We start from the raw sequence: 15,444 nt of genomic DNA on the forward strand, positions 1-15,444 counted from the left end.
CCTTCCAGAATGGAACTTACTGTAAAGGAAGAAGGATTTGGACTGACAAGCTTGGCCCCATCAAAATGCTCTGATTATTGGAGGGAATGAACAAATGATGTGAATGTGATGTGAACGTGTCACTTAGACTTGTCAGAAAACTGGCAATCTCATATATTTGTGGAGTTTGATCAGGTACCACTACCAGTTTGGAATCTATCTTCCCTTTGGAAGAAGGAGCAGGGTCCAGGGAAAAAGTAGGACTGAGAGATGCTGCTATGTTTTGTTCTGTTGTTATAAATCCACTTTCTGAGCTTTGAACTGGATGCCAGCCAAAAGATAAGGATGGGAACTCTGAACACTGGAGGGAATTAAGAAGGGCTAGTTTTTCTAGCTTCTAAATTTGTAAACAGTGGCAAAAAAATTCTAGGGGAATTAATCTATTTCTTATGCTTGTTCTAGATGTGTTTATTTTTTATCATTTCTCTTCTGATAGAAGAATGCTCTACCTTTACATCTGTAGTGTGTCTCAAAAGCCCATCACTGAGCAGAGACTCTGCTAATTGTTTTAGCGTGCTATGCTGAGGGACATGAACAACTGAGTTATAGGAGTTGTTTTGCTCCTTTTTGGAAACCAGGGTCATTTGGAAGTCTGTCCCCCACCCCCTTCCCTCGTCCTAGAAAGAATAGAAACTCTGTCAATGCTCAACAGCTCTAAGTGGGGCTGATGTTTGTCAGATACACCTTAATGTTATGTCTGTTGTGTTTCTTTAAACCCAATACCTTTAAGTGAATACAGAGAGAAGGTGCTAGCATTTGAGCTTTGCCTATGGGGTTAGACTTAATGACCTTTGAGATTCCTTCCAGTTCTGCAGTTTATGTTGAGAGTTGTATAACCTCCAATGAGATATAGAGTCATCACAGAAGGATTCGGAACCATTTACAAATTTGTGGTGAAAATGGTAGACCAAAGACTGTAGGCATTCTTATCGGTAATGTGGGAGCAAATAGTTAAACTTTGCCTGAGTTTTTAAGAATGAATGAAGTCTTTAAAATATGCCTTTGAGATGAGGATACCACTTTTAGAAATGTATCCTAAGAAAATATTTAAGAATGGTGGAGTGTTTTCCAATACCGCCATGCAATTGTCCAAGTCTCAGCAGATACTGACTAGATATCCTACAAATTGAACCAAATTCTGACACTATCTGCCTGGAGTTAGCATCAGACTTCACAGGTAAAGGGCTTAGTTCCACAAGACTGTCCCCACTCCCACTTCAGATGCCAATCAAGAGTCCAGGTTTTTACCTGTGTTTCCAACCAACTGGCTATAAAAATCAGAGGTTCCCACAACCCACTCCTCTGATTCAATTAGTTTGCCAAAGCCGCTCACACAACTCACACAAAACAGTTTACTTAATAGATTATCAGTTTATAATACAAAAGATACGATAAAGGATGAAGTCTAATAGCCAGATGAAAAGGTACATAGGGGCAAGGTCCCAAAGTTCCCAATGAGCACAGGAGTCTCTATTCCTATGGAACTAGGGTGTGTTACCCTCCTGGCACATGGATGCCCTCTCACTAACCAAGATGTTCATCAAATATCATTGATCGAGAGTTTTATAGAGTTTAACCTGTAGTCCTCTCCAAAGGACTTTCCCCCCTTACCCTTCCCAGGGGTTGATGGGCAGGGCTGAAAGTTTCAGTTCCAACCTTCTGATTACTTGGTCTTTCTGGTGAAGAACCCCATTATGAAGCTATGTAGGATCCCCACCCCATGTCACTTAATTAGCATAAACTCAGGTGTGCCCCCCGGGGCTCCCTATGAATGGTGAAAGATACTCCAATCACTCAGGAAATTGCAAGGGTTTTAGGAGCCCTATGCCAGGAACCAGGGACAAAGACAAATATATTCCTTAATGTGCCACAGATCTTTCAAAGAACTTAGGTAAAATGTGTATATGATGTTTTTGTACCTCTGAAACAAATAATACATTATATGTTAAAAAAAAAAAGAAGAAGAAGAAGAAGATAGCAGGAGGAGAAGAAAGGGGGTTGTAAATCAGAGGGGGAGATGAACCATGAGAGACTATGGACTCTGAGAAACAAACTGAGGCTTCTAGAGGGGAGGGGAGTGGGGGGATGGGTTAGTCTGGTGATGGGTATTGAGGAGGGCACATTCTGCATGGAGCACTTGGTGTTATACGCAAACAATGAATCATGGAACACTACATCAAAAACTAATGATGTAACGTATGGTGATTAACATAACATAATAATAAAAAAAACTAATGATGTATGGTGATTAACATAACATAATAAAAAATAAATAAAAATAAAAATAAAATAACTTTTAAAAGCAAGAAAATATTTAAGTGCCTAACAGTGGGGGATGGGTTGAGTAAACCGTGGCCCATGTGTGCACTAGGTACCACGCAGTCACCAAAAATGAGGAAGTACAGTGTATTTATCAAAGTGAAAGAGCAGATTATAAAAACAGTATGACAGTAAGATCCTATGTTTGTTTGCAGCAGACCATATACAGACTGAAAAAATTCTTGAAGGAACTACACCAAAAAATAAACAATTATACATTATTCCCTCTGATGATGGAGTAAAATATGACTTCTATTTTCCTCTCTTTATATTCCTTTTCTAAATTTCTGCTGTGAGTAAAAGTTTGTATTGCAAAGAAAAGTTTAAAAGACCTAAGTATGTATTAATACGTGTATTGATTTTTGCATTCAATATTATTTACCGAATACCCTTATTCACCAGGCCTTGTGGATACTTGAATTTCTCTCTAAAATTCTTCACTGATTATTTTCTTAGTAATATATAAGCAAAAGGAGCCTAGTACAGCAATTTAAAATCAACAAAAAGGTTGAAAAACTTATGGAAAGTCACATAATGAATTCGAAACAGCCAGCTAGGACTTGTAACCTCAGATTCTTAAAGCTGAACTCCAAAAAACAGATGCTATTCTACTAGTCCTGACTTCTTCTCATTGTTTATTGGGGGCTGAAAGGTACCTGGATGAAGAAAATAATGGCCCCAATACTCTGCAGCTGCCCCCATCAAGAAGCATGGTCTATTTCTCCACCCTCTGATCTGAGCTGGTGCGTGACTGGATTGTGCCAGTTCCGTCCCCATGCCTCCAAAGACCTTGCGGTTTCCACTCTTTTAGAACCTTTGACCACTGCGTGAGTCAGCCTGGGCTGGCCTGCCCAAGGATGCTTGAGCTCGTGAAGAGAGACTCCAGTCATCCCATTGTCCAGGTGTGGCCATCATAAACCAGTTGGCCCCAGCTGCCCTACCAGCTGACCACAGACACATGAGCAAGCCCAGCTGAGGTCAGCAAAGCCCCTTCCCAACCATCCAAACCACCCAGAGGAGCTCAATCCCAAATGCCAACCCACCGAACTGCGAGCGAAATAAATGTTTGCTGTTTGAAGCCACAAAGCTTTGGGGTGGTTTGTCATGCAGCAAAAGCTAACTGATACATCTTGGCTCATCTAATCCCCCTCGTTTTTCAAATGAGGAAACCAGGGAGGTGAACCAAGTACCCCACTTAGTGTCACACTGTAAATCACAAACCTGGAAAAGGACCCCATTCTCTTGGCTGCCAGGCCTGTGTCTGAGCCACTGGATGCTTCAGAAAGGAAAAGGTTAACAGTGTTCACATACACAGACTGAATTAAAATCTTGGCAAAACCAGTGCAGTGAATGGGCTTCAGGTCATCATGTGTTCCATGTCTTCCTGCCAGCTCAATAGTTTGGCTACAGGAGAAAGGCAAAAATACCGTGTTGTGCTCTCCCCTGGTCTCATCCCAGTCGATTCCAAACACTCGGAGACCACCTGGGAGCTAGGCCCTTGGACACCTCAGAAGTGTCCACTCTCTCTCTTCTCTTCACTTCTTTTCCCTTCTCTCCCTCCCTCACTTTTCCTCCTCTCCCTTCACCTTCTTTTTCTTCCTCAATCTCTCCCTCTCAGAGAGTATGTCCCCTGACGCACCCCCCTGTCTTTCCCTGACTTCACCCACCTCCTCCGTGCCCGGAAGGGGTCATGATGACAGAAAAACGAATCGAAATCACAGCCTAAGCCAAGCCTCAGCATTGCAAGTCATAGGATGCTCCACTTTGAGGTGCTTGGCCCCAAACGTGAGCCAATTAATCCAGCCACCCCTAGTGTTAATTAGGCCTCATTATTCCCCAGGTACAGCCCGGGAAAACAAACCCAGAGCGAGTGGCGGCTGGACCCACGGAGGCAGGAGGCGAAGCCTGGCACCCCTGGCCCTGGGGCGGAGGCTGGGCACAGACCACTAAAGCCGCAGTACTCCCCCCTCCCGTGTGGGCCCAGCGGCCGGTGCCAAGGGGCAGCTCCAACTTTTCCTTTCTCATTAGCCGCAGGTGTGTTTTACCACAGCCTAACTAGCAGCTACTATTTATTCTCCGGGATTTTCTAAAAATGTGCTTTTGCAGACCTTCAAGCCAAAGGCATTCCCAGCATCGCTCTTTATTAAATCGAGCCATAGAAATGTATTGAAAATCATGAGCATTTTGAAACATACTGAGTCCTTTATGGCTGAAATAATCTAATAGACAAGCTGTTGTTAATTTACAACCTTAATTTTCAGACACACTTCTTGAGTCAAAAGTACTTCCTGCTCTGCAATTCCTGTAGGGATACAGGTGGCCCAGGACTAAGTACACATCTACTGTACATTAAAATGTATTTCTTACTTAACTTAAACATTTCTGAAATCTCAAGTTTATGTCTAGACTATTTTAATCAGCTAAATGTCATAATAAGCCATATGTGGGTCTTGATCGGTTACATATACCAGCCCTACTCATAAAGTATCAAAAGGTGTTTTTAAAGAGAAGTCTGTGTTTGCTTTACCAAGAAAATGGTGCTTTCAGTCTATCATATCAGACATGTTGGCAGGCAGAAAAGGACTTTACGTAACCGGTAGAAAAAAATGGCGTTTTCTCCGTCTTCTCCCCCCTGCCCCCCATGAACTGTTCCATCAATAGCACCTTTAAACTGCAGAGTTTTGAAGCAATACCCTTGTCTTGGTCTAAAATGTCACTTTGACCACTATCCACGAAATCTCAACACTTAGAGAAAGCAGGTTGGTGTCAAGCAGGTATGTCTGTTCCTGCTATTCTTATTGTACTCTGCAGTCGGTTCATTCCCCTCTGAGTCGGCCTGCACCTGCACCTCTCAACCCCAAAAAAGCCATCAGGCCACCCAAATACAAGGATGAGGGAAAGTAATAGCATTGCTGACTCAGGAGACAGCCCAGTAGCTACTGAGCACCCGTCATGGCTCAGGGGTTGTGTTAGAACTTACAGCCACAGTAAGGAACATGAGAATCCTGGTGCCTGCTCTCATGGAGCTTGCACTTTTACTGGGGGAGAGATATTAAACAAATAACTCCATGAGTAATCATATAAATGCATTTTCATTAGCGCTCTGAAAAGGAAGTACTTGATAGTATAGACGTTCATTCCAAGGATGAAGCTGGCATTGAAGGACAAGGAAGGTTTCCCCAAGGAAACGATGTTAGGCATTGACCTTAAGGATGAGTAGGTTTGATCGGATAGAAGGTGGGTGTGGAGCTGGTAAAATGACAATTACGTAGAAAAATAGGAATGGAAGGGAGGGCTGGAGGGAGAGAGGGAGAGAAAGGACAGGTAAAGGGAGGCAAGGAGACAAGGGGAGAAAGGACAGGGAGGAGAAGGAAAAGGAAGGGAAGATGAATTCAAATCTGTTACCTCCATACTTTTACGACAAGTGAAGAAGCATCAGAAAGTATCCAAAGTAACTGTGTTTCCAATTCCAAAGAAACATAATTGAAAAAGCACTCATTAATCAAATTGGAAAATAAAAGCTTTCTTATCAGCCTGAAGAGGATTCTTAACTTTGAAGAGAAAAAAAAAGAAACACAAAATGATACTTAAAGAGAAACAAGTAAATTAGGTCTTAATGTTGGCACTTGATAAAATTTTATGAACTGTGGATTATGAATAAGAGTTCTTGCATGTAGACTATTTTGGAGATGAAAATGGCCATAAAGTTCGTTCTTACCAAGCCTGGACAGAACTTGATCCCCATGATACCACGCAACCACATAAGTGCTCTTAGTTCACATAACCAGATAATAGGAAATACTTTTTTATGATAATAATTTAAAATGATGATGTTTTCTCTGGGCATCTCGGTGCATTTTTCTGTCTTTTTGCACTGGAATGAGCAACTGGTGAGGGGAAAAGAATGTGGAGGTTCCATTTGTGTCTCTTCCTTGAGTCTGCAAACTGCATTATGCTCCGTGTGTTCCTTCTCAGGATTGAATCAGGATCTACACTCCACTTGAGCCTCTCTAGGCACGGGGTTAGTTTGGATGCTGTTCATCAACTATTCCTGGTTGTTCTCCTTCCAGAAAGATGGTATGATTCCACTTCTCCACCCCCCACATTTGAAACGAGGCTTGGCCACATGACTTGCTTTGTCCAGTGAAATGTTAACAGAAGTGATACGAGTCACTTTCAGGTGGACACTCTTTACCCCTGTCTTCACCTATTACAGCAACCTCGTAAGTACTTATCAAGAAGGAGCTCTGTCACTCTGAAATCCTGAGTGATTACACAGCACCCTGCTGGCCTGCACTGCACATGGTGTGAGAAATAGAGCATACTCCATTGAGCCACTGAGATCGAGGGGTGGTATGTAACTTACTCTACCCTCACCCATTCTAGGTCCATAAGGACTGATGTCAGGATACCTTTTTTCACGTTTGCCTTGCCACCTTCCCTTGTGTTGCTCTTTCAGTCAAAATGATCAGTCTACCGCCTAATACATTTGGAAATCAAGAAAGTACCAAATGTATATATGTTGTGACTCAAAAATTGGGGCTTCCAAAATAGCTCCTCCTAGAAAATAGTGACCCACAGTGACTGGTGTATCCTCTGCTTTGGACCTGCACCAGAGAAAGGAGTATGGACCATGAAGCAGGACCCTCCACCGGAAGCTGTAGACAAGAGTGATTAGAAGCACACATTCTAGAAACAATCTCTGTGGGCTCAATTCCTGGTTCTGCCATTTATTGTCTTTAACCTTGAATACCTCTCTTGAATTATCCTTTCTCTACCTCAACTTCCTCCTCTGTGGTGCTTATGTCTTCCTTAAGTTTATTGAAGGAATCAAAGGAGATGGTGCAGGTAAACCAGGAAACATGCCTAGTAAGTGCTGGATAGCTCTGGGTATTCACACAGTAATGTTAAAAAGCTGGAAATGGTTTTCCTGTCCCTTGTCATCCTTGCCACCCCAGCATATTACACAGACCATTATGTGGCTCGCATACCCTTTTTCAAAGCCAGTGTAAAGTGCTCATGCATTCTTGAACTCATTAGAGTGCCCGAAAACCAAGTTGCTTCCCAAATCTTCCCCAACTGCTTTCACCAGAATTTCCAGAATAATCTCACTCTGCTACAATTATGACCACATCCCCCACCTCCAACACACGCCTGCCTTCTAAGCGAGTTGTTATGTTTATGCACAAGGCCAGCGGTATCAGGTGCCACCTGAGGACAGACTGCACTGGGAAAAGGGACTGAAGCAAGAAGAATCAGAGGCCACGTGTGAGCCTGTACCAGGAAGGCTAGAAAGGCGGCCACACTCTGATCAGTAGGACTCTGAAAGAACTTCATGGGGTGGAGAGAATGCACTGTAATCCCCTTTCTGATTATTGGAGACTGAAGTAAAGATTTTTATTGTTTATCAGCATTAGATATCAAATTTGTTATTTTTTTCTGGATGCAACATCATGCTTGGACTGCTGACAGAGAAAACCTACTTTGTAGGAGCTAGGCATACATTCAGTGAGGTTTCTGCAAGCCTCTCTCTCTCTAGGTGCCCCTTTGGTGTTCTCCTTTCATCCCTATACTCCATAAATTTTTAAAGGACCTCTCATTTCTAATATACCTTCATACCTTAGTCCACTCGGGCTGTGATCACAAAACACCATAGACTGGAGGGGGGTGGGCTTAAACACAGACATTCATTTTCACAGTTCCGGAGGCTAGAAGTCCAAGATCAAGGTGCCCACCAATTGGTTCCTAGTGAGAGATCTCTTGCTGGCTTGCAGATAGCCTTCTCACCATGCCCTCATGTGGCAATGAGAAAGATATCTCTCTCTCCTCCGTCTTCCTCTTCTTATAAGGCCACTAATCCCATCATGAGGGTGGAATTATCCCTAATTATTTCTCATCTAAAGGCCCCATCTCCAAATGCCATCATATTGGGGGTTAGGGCTTCAACTTATGACACAAAAATTCAGTCTATAACACTCTGTGAGAGCAGATAGCCTACATTGGGAGCTAATTCTGACCTTCAAGATTTGGGAAGTCCATTTAGTTCTACTTGATCTATTTTACTTTTACTTCTTCAGGAAGAACTTACTAATTATGCAAAAGACACCATGCTAGAAACCAAAGGGGAATACTAAGAAGACATGATCTTTGCCCTCAAAGGGCTCCATGGTCCAATTGAAAAACAGAGAAAATTGCAGTATAAACATAAAAATATATTTTTAATTAAAAGGACGTCTATTTCAGTAACAGAGTTGTGAAATAAAAGAGTGCTATGAAAGGGTTAGGGGAAGCAGAATAATACGATGGTTGAAAACGCAGGTTCTGGAATCAGAAGGATTGGCTCTGCAATTCCTTGCTGTAATGATCTTGAAAAAATTAAACAGCCATTCAAAACTTGTTTCTCTATCTGTAAAATGGGGCTAATAACATTACTACCTACCTCATAGGCCTGTAAAATTCTTAGCACAGTGAATGGCCTGGAGTAATCACTCAATAACCATTAATTTAAAAAGAAGTGTGGGTGGAGGAACATTTCCACATGGGACCTAGAGAGAGAGGAGAATACTTCCCAGAGGATGGTAAGATTTTATCTGAATGTTCAATCCTGGCACTGGGGGAGGAGTTCAGTGGACTGTAAGCGGTAAGGGTAAGAGGCTGGGAAGCACATGAGTTTGGGGAAATGTAAGTAGATGTGTCTGGGTGGAACAGAGGGTCTGGTTAGGGAGACAGAAAGATAGACCAGAAAAGTGGGTTGAACTTGGACACTGGGTGTCTTAAAAGTCAGACCAAGGAGACTGGGTTTTGTCCCACATTCTACCTTTTTCAGTAAAATGGGGCACCTTGTCTTCAGTTCTTATGAAAAATGTTTTAATTCAAAGTACATTTTCCTAATAAACCCAGATACAATCATGAAAAAAAATCTGTTTTTCCCTTTATTCTGTTCAAGAGCAAATCCCAGTTTGATTTTATATTCAGAAGCTTGTTCGGCCCTAATGTAAAAAATACAAGTGGTATATAAAACTATTTCAAAGAAATTTTAATTAAAAAAAAAAGTTTAATGAAGCCCCTTTTTAACCCTAAAGACACCAAAGGGAAGTGAATTCTTAGACTTTTCCCTACTTCTTTTCTAAGATAAAAGCTTTTCTAAAAGATTAAATATGAACAGCACGCTAATTTAATCTAATTGGTAAGGTCATTCAGAGCTGGTGAAACTTCTGAATTATTCAATATGTTTTAAGTTACCTTAATACTTTCTAGAACAATACAAATCATAGGTTAACAAGGTGTTTGCTAGGCAGACATCTTAATGAACAGATAATCACTGGTAATTTTGACTTAATGAGTTCTACGTAAATGCATTCTGTTAAAATGGCTTAAAGAATGAATGGGAAAGTTCTTTTCCCTTTTAAACACAATCATACATCCAATTAGTCAGTATTCGGTACAAAAATGAATGAGAGAGTCTCCCTGTGGTTCACAGTCTAATGTGGGCAGATGCTACTGTAGAAGTAAAACCAGAGTCTTATCAGAGCACCTAATGGGCAATCCTCTTGGTTCTTTGCATTATTGCTTTTTTAAGTCAATCCCATTTTTAAGAATGGCAGAAGGTAATGTTACTATTCCATCTCACAAAGATTTAATTCCATTCTCATCAACTCCAAATTAGTGGATTCCAAACATATTATACTCCATATGCATTACACTCATCTTCTAAAATTTTATCAGTAGAAGCAATGTGTTTGCTCCAAACTTATTTCTTTGCTCTTTTCTTATTTGAGACCTCAACTTTGAAACTTTTGGGGGTAAAAAGGTGTCTGTTTACACGTCACGAGGTTAAGAGCTTCTTGATGATGATGTTTGCAGCTTTAGTCTTCTTTTATTCCCTAGATCCTAGAACAAATTAATAGAAAGAAAGGAAATGAGTGAGTGAGTGAATGAGTGAGTAAGTAAGTGAGTGAATTAGTGAGTGAATGAGTGAATAAGTCAGTGAGTGAATGAATGAGTGAGTTCATGAGGGAGTGAATGAATGAATGAGTGAATTAATGAGTGAATGAATAAGTGAGTGAATGGGTAAATAAGTGAGTGTATTAGTGAATGAATGAATGAGTGAATTAATGAGTGAGTAAATGAATGAATGACTAAGTGAATGAGTTAGAGAATGAGTGACGGGGTGAGCGAGTAAGTGAATGCTCTAGGAAAACAGGGCTTTGTCCAGAGAACAGTCATTTAGTTGAGGTAATTTCATCCAATAACATAACAATCATGACCATAATAGATAACAATCATTGAGTGCTCGCTGTGTGTTATGTTTTATTCTGAGCACTTTGTGTTTGCTCATTTAATCTTCATTGTACAAAGGGTTGTCTTTATTTTACAAATAAGAAAAATGGGCCCAGACAGGTTACACAGTGTCAGGAGCTAAACCATATATGAGAGCTCTTCAGCTGAGTACATGGCCCCATAGGGGCTTTAGGGAAACTGCACATAAATTTGTATGTTAATTTTTTGCTTATTTTTCTGGGGAGAAGAACCATATTTTATTTTGTGTATTTTTCTGAGAAGAATCATACTTTATTTTGCATATTTTCCTCCCAAAAAGTTAAGATACTTTACACATTTCAACCTCAACTTAGAAATTACTGTTTAAGGAATGAAGTAGTCACTACACCAAATTGACTACAAATCTAGCAATAATATTTTAAAATAAGGATTTCTTACACTCCAACTCAATTTCCTCCATGTTTTCTCTTAAAAATAAATGAACAAGCCAAAAGACCCTTAGAGAAACTAATTCCATCAAACTTCCCTAAATGTCCCATCCGATATTTCCATAAAAGAGAAGAACCAATAAGGAAATCAGGAAAGCTCAACAGTGACCATCTGATTGCCATCCCAGCAGCATTTTCTCAGGTGTCCTCCATGTTTTGGTAGCTACTACAGATTTCCCCACCTGCCTGGAAACCGGCTCCCTCCTCACTGGCCTCACTCCCCTTCTGGCTTTGATTGTTCCTCTGTCTCCTTTGCTGGCTTCTCTTTGAATGATGGGGAGTCCCCACATCTCATCCTTTCACCCTCTGCAATTCTTTTTCTCACATTTTGTCAGAACTGCCGTCCAGGCTCCTCACTTCAGCACAAACCTCTAACTAAGCAACTCCCTCTAACCAAGCAAAAGGTCACTCACAACCATTTACTAAGGGTTTGTTACACACTTTTGACTGCACCCTGGACATTTCCAATGGATGTCCTAGTCCCACCTCAAAGTCAACAGATTTAAAACCTAACTCAGCATCTTTCCCACTAGATGAACTCCCTTTATTGTCTTCTGGTCCCATCAACGATACCACCGTCATGGAAATTGTTTGTGTTTAAAATCAAGAAACCACTTGGTGGTTTTTCTCTCTCATTTCCCTGTATCCACGATCTATTTTTCATATCAGTCTCATCTGCCCCTTCTTTTCAATTCCTCCCACCTCCATCCTAGCTCAGAACTTCCTCATTTCTTCTTCCTCTCCAAATGCCTCTAGTCTCTTGGGTCTGTAGGTTGTTTTCTCCTTGCTAGTATTCCCTATGCATCCTTTGGGACTTTGGTCCCATCTCTTCCATGAAGCCTTCTCTAAGAACTCAGCAATGTCACTTTCCTCCACCAAGTGAACAAATGACTTATTTGACACTCACCATAAAAACTCAACAGAGTTTAGAAAAGGATGGGATAACCATGTATGACCCCTTGTTTTACAGATGGGGAAACTGAACTCAAAAAAAAAAGGTCAGTGACTTGCCCAAGGTCATACCACCGATCTAGGACAAAGAAGTTCTGGAACCAAGTACTCTACTCCCAGCTCAGGTTACAGTCTCCAAAATCAGGCTCTCAGCTGCTTGGAGAGTGAAAGCATGCCTTTTTACTTCTTTGCAGCCTCCTAAATGTCCAGCACAATATTCCATGCATAGTAAATACTCAACTAATGAAAATAAGATGGAAGGAGAAAGAGAGATCAAGAATGGGAGAGAGGATGAAAGAGAACAAAGAATGTCCAGCTAACCTGCAAAGCTAAGAAATCCACACTGAGCCCCGCCTGGCTGAGCAGCCAGGACCCACTGGCCACACAAGTACTCTCCTAAGAGGAGGAAAGCCAGCATCTGGATCACACCTGGACACCACAGGAACACCGTGTTCCAGCCTCCAAGTTGCTGCCTGCCTTGACCCAGCACTGAGAGACTTTCCCAAACCTCCAGCTTGCTATGTGGTCGGTGACTCAAAACGGTTCCCGTTGTCCGAGGTATCGTTTGTAAAGTGCTTTCTTGGAAGAGAAAATGTTTGGGACAGCTGGAAGGGGGGGCTCCCTGTGTGAGAGCCACAAGGAGCCGTGTTGTGTGTTGTGTGCTGGACGAGAACACAGGCTTCTTATTCCCCTCCCTCTTCCCCTAAGCGGTGTTTATTTAAAGCTCCCACCGCCATCGGCGGGGTGGGGGGGGGGCGTGGGGGGAAGGGTGCAAGCCCCGGACTTCAGGCAGGGCCCTCAGAGCCACCAGGGAGCAGGCCTGGCACTTAGTTGCAGGGACCGCAGTAGCCATGAGCACAGGCCTCAGGGCCCAGGACTCAGGGAGTAGGGCCAGGACAGTGGGAGGCATTGGGAAAGAGTTGTTACTGTGTCTTGGGCAATCCTGTAATTATTGTTTGCTGTTATGATTTCTGTCTTTATTGCCATTTCTCTTGGTAAATCTGTTCCCACTTGTGTCTTCTACAGAAAGACTTTAAAAAAAAAAAAAGATTAGATAGCCTGGCTACTGGGTTGACTCCTCGTAGGACCTTAGGAGCTATGAGGGGTTTGTCTTCTTGCAGTAGCTCAGGAGAGGGCTGAAGAAAAGACAGATGCCTCTAGGGAAGGCTTGCATTCATCAGCAAGACAAAGACAACAGGTGGGCTGTCCCTCCCTACCTTCTGGCCCTTTTTCGCCCAATGAGTACCACCCAGTGAAATTACTACCACCAACATCCTACAGGCCAAGCGGTGCCCAAGTGTGCTCGGAATCCTCCCCCACTACCATCCACACACTAGCTTCTGCTCAGTCAAGAAATGAGGAGGATAGAATGGGGCCCAGAGTCTTGTTCCCCCCAGCCAAAGGGCCTACGCATTCTACCTCACACGTCTTAGGACAAAGGGTAAACCAATAAAGATGTCCGTGACTTACAAGAAGCAGCCAGACTATTCTTTCCCTGTCAGAGTCTTATGCACATATACAAATCACAGCGTAAATTTATCAAATCCTCACCTGGTTTCCTTCCTGGGGCACGTTTGTTTGCCAGCGGCAAACATTAGTGAGGCTGGGTTTTTCTTTAATCTTTCCTTTTTTCTGTTCCCCCAAGAGAATCTCCAAAGGCAAGCAGGATTGAGGCTTTTTAGAGTTAGGAAAATTGCCTTAATAATGACCACAGTGTGCTTCAAGAGTAGAAAGAGAGAAAGAAATATGGTTAGATCTACAAAGATGACCTGATTCCACAGTGGTGAGCAGATATTCAATTATAGCATGCTCTGCCTGAGCTTTTCCTCGCCAATTTAAAGCAAAATTCTATTTTTCAATTCTTACCCTACCAGTGGCTGGTGAGACACTGGGTATTTATAAAAAGAGGAGGACTCTCATTAAAGATAATTACTAGGTATTTGCAAACTTAGCACCAATTTTTTCCTGTTGAGACTAATAATGCAATGAATAATATCCTTACAAATAGCTTTTCTTTTAAGCTGAATTCTTTCCTTGAAATAGTCCTAGGGTCAATATTTCTGAGTCAAGGAGTAGGAACGTTTCTATGGTTCCTGACACATATATGTAAAGAGAGATCTCATACTGCTTTCTGAAAGAGTTGTACCAAATGACAGTACCACCAACACTGTCTGAGTGTCCGAGCTTATTCATTTTTCTAGAAGATCACCAGCACTGGTCACTACCAGTTGGTGTTAAATGGTATCTCAGTTGCAAGGTATGATTTTATATCCTTATCTAATATCTAGTGGAAACAGATCCCCCACCCTAACTGCTCTTCTTGCTCAAAGCTGTCTCTGGTTGTATGCTCCATTATTTTTCTAAATGAGTTTTGGGAAAATTTTGGTAATTTCCAGGGCAAGAATCCTATAATTATTTTTACTGGAATTGTGTATCTATACATTAAAATTACGATCCATGGATTAACTTTAAAAATAAACATATAGAAACCTTCTGTGTTCCCATTCAAAAATAACCACCCTTTATTCTGCCGATTTTTTACCTACTGCTCCCCCCTTATCATGTCGACATGATAAGCCATGTTGACAGTTGTAAGGGTGTGACAGAGAAAGCCTGTGCTCTCCAATACATGTGTTTCTCCTCTCCTTTCTGGATTCTTCCAAGAAGACTCCACACTCAATGTCCTTGCAGCTGGAAGCAGCCATGTGCTGGAGCTCTGAGCAGTGGAATATGGGAGAAAGTGTGTCCCACATGCAGGCCTGACCTCTAACACATTCACTTCCTTCCTCTCCCAGCCAGATGCAGAGGATTGGGGGTGGACATCAGAAACCCTGGAAGTTGGCAGAACCACTGGGTAGAAGCCCAGTTCCCTAATCACCAGAGAGGAGTCCAGCCTGCTAATACTCTGTTGGATCATGATATACAGGAAATAAAATTTTTATTGTGTCAACCCACTGAGATTTGGAGATTGTTTGGTAGCAGCAAGTAACTTACTCTGCTGCAATGGATAGACTTCCCACCTTCCAAGCTGAAGACTCAAGTTTAATTAAAGACTCTACCAGCCAGGGTTCTCCTGAGAAACAAAGCCAGTAGAACATACATAGAAAGAATGCGATTTAAGGAATTGGCTGACACAATTGTCAGGGCTGGCAAGTCCAAAATCTGTAGGGCAGGCCAGCAAGCTGGAAATTCAGGTAAAAGTTGATACTGCAGTCATAACGCAGAATGTATCCTTCTTAGGTAAACCTCAATCTTTGCTCTAAGGCTTTCAGTTGAATGAATGAGGCCCATCCAATTAGAGGGTAATCTTTGTTTTACTCAAAGTCTATTGATTATAAATGTTAATCATATCTAAAAGCCCTTTCAC

The 15,444-nt window shown here is 41.9% G+C and overlaps 1 long non-coding RNA gene across 1 annotated transcript; it reads right to left on the bottom strand.

Moving 5' to 3' along the window:
• Positions 1-9,971: 9,971 nt before the first annotated feature.
• LOC145721155 (uncharacterized) lies at positions 9,972-14,417 on the bottom strand. Its single transcript, XR_014144620.1, has 2 exons — positions 13,629-14,417; positions 9,972-10,248 (listed from the first exon to the last, which is right to left on the bottom strand). It is a non-coding gene; the product is annotated as an uncharacterized LOC145721155 (long non-coding RNA).
• Positions 14,418-15,444: the final 1,027 nt, after the last annotated feature.

Source organism: Leptonychotes weddellii, chromosome 4, assembly GCF_054177405.1.
Source record: "Leptonychotes weddellii isolate Sample4059 chromosome 4, ASM5417740v2, whole genome shotgun sequence".
NCBI classification, from domain to species: domain Eukaryota; kingdom Metazoa; phylum Chordata; class Mammalia; order Carnivora; family Phocidae; genus Leptonychotes; species Leptonychotes weddellii.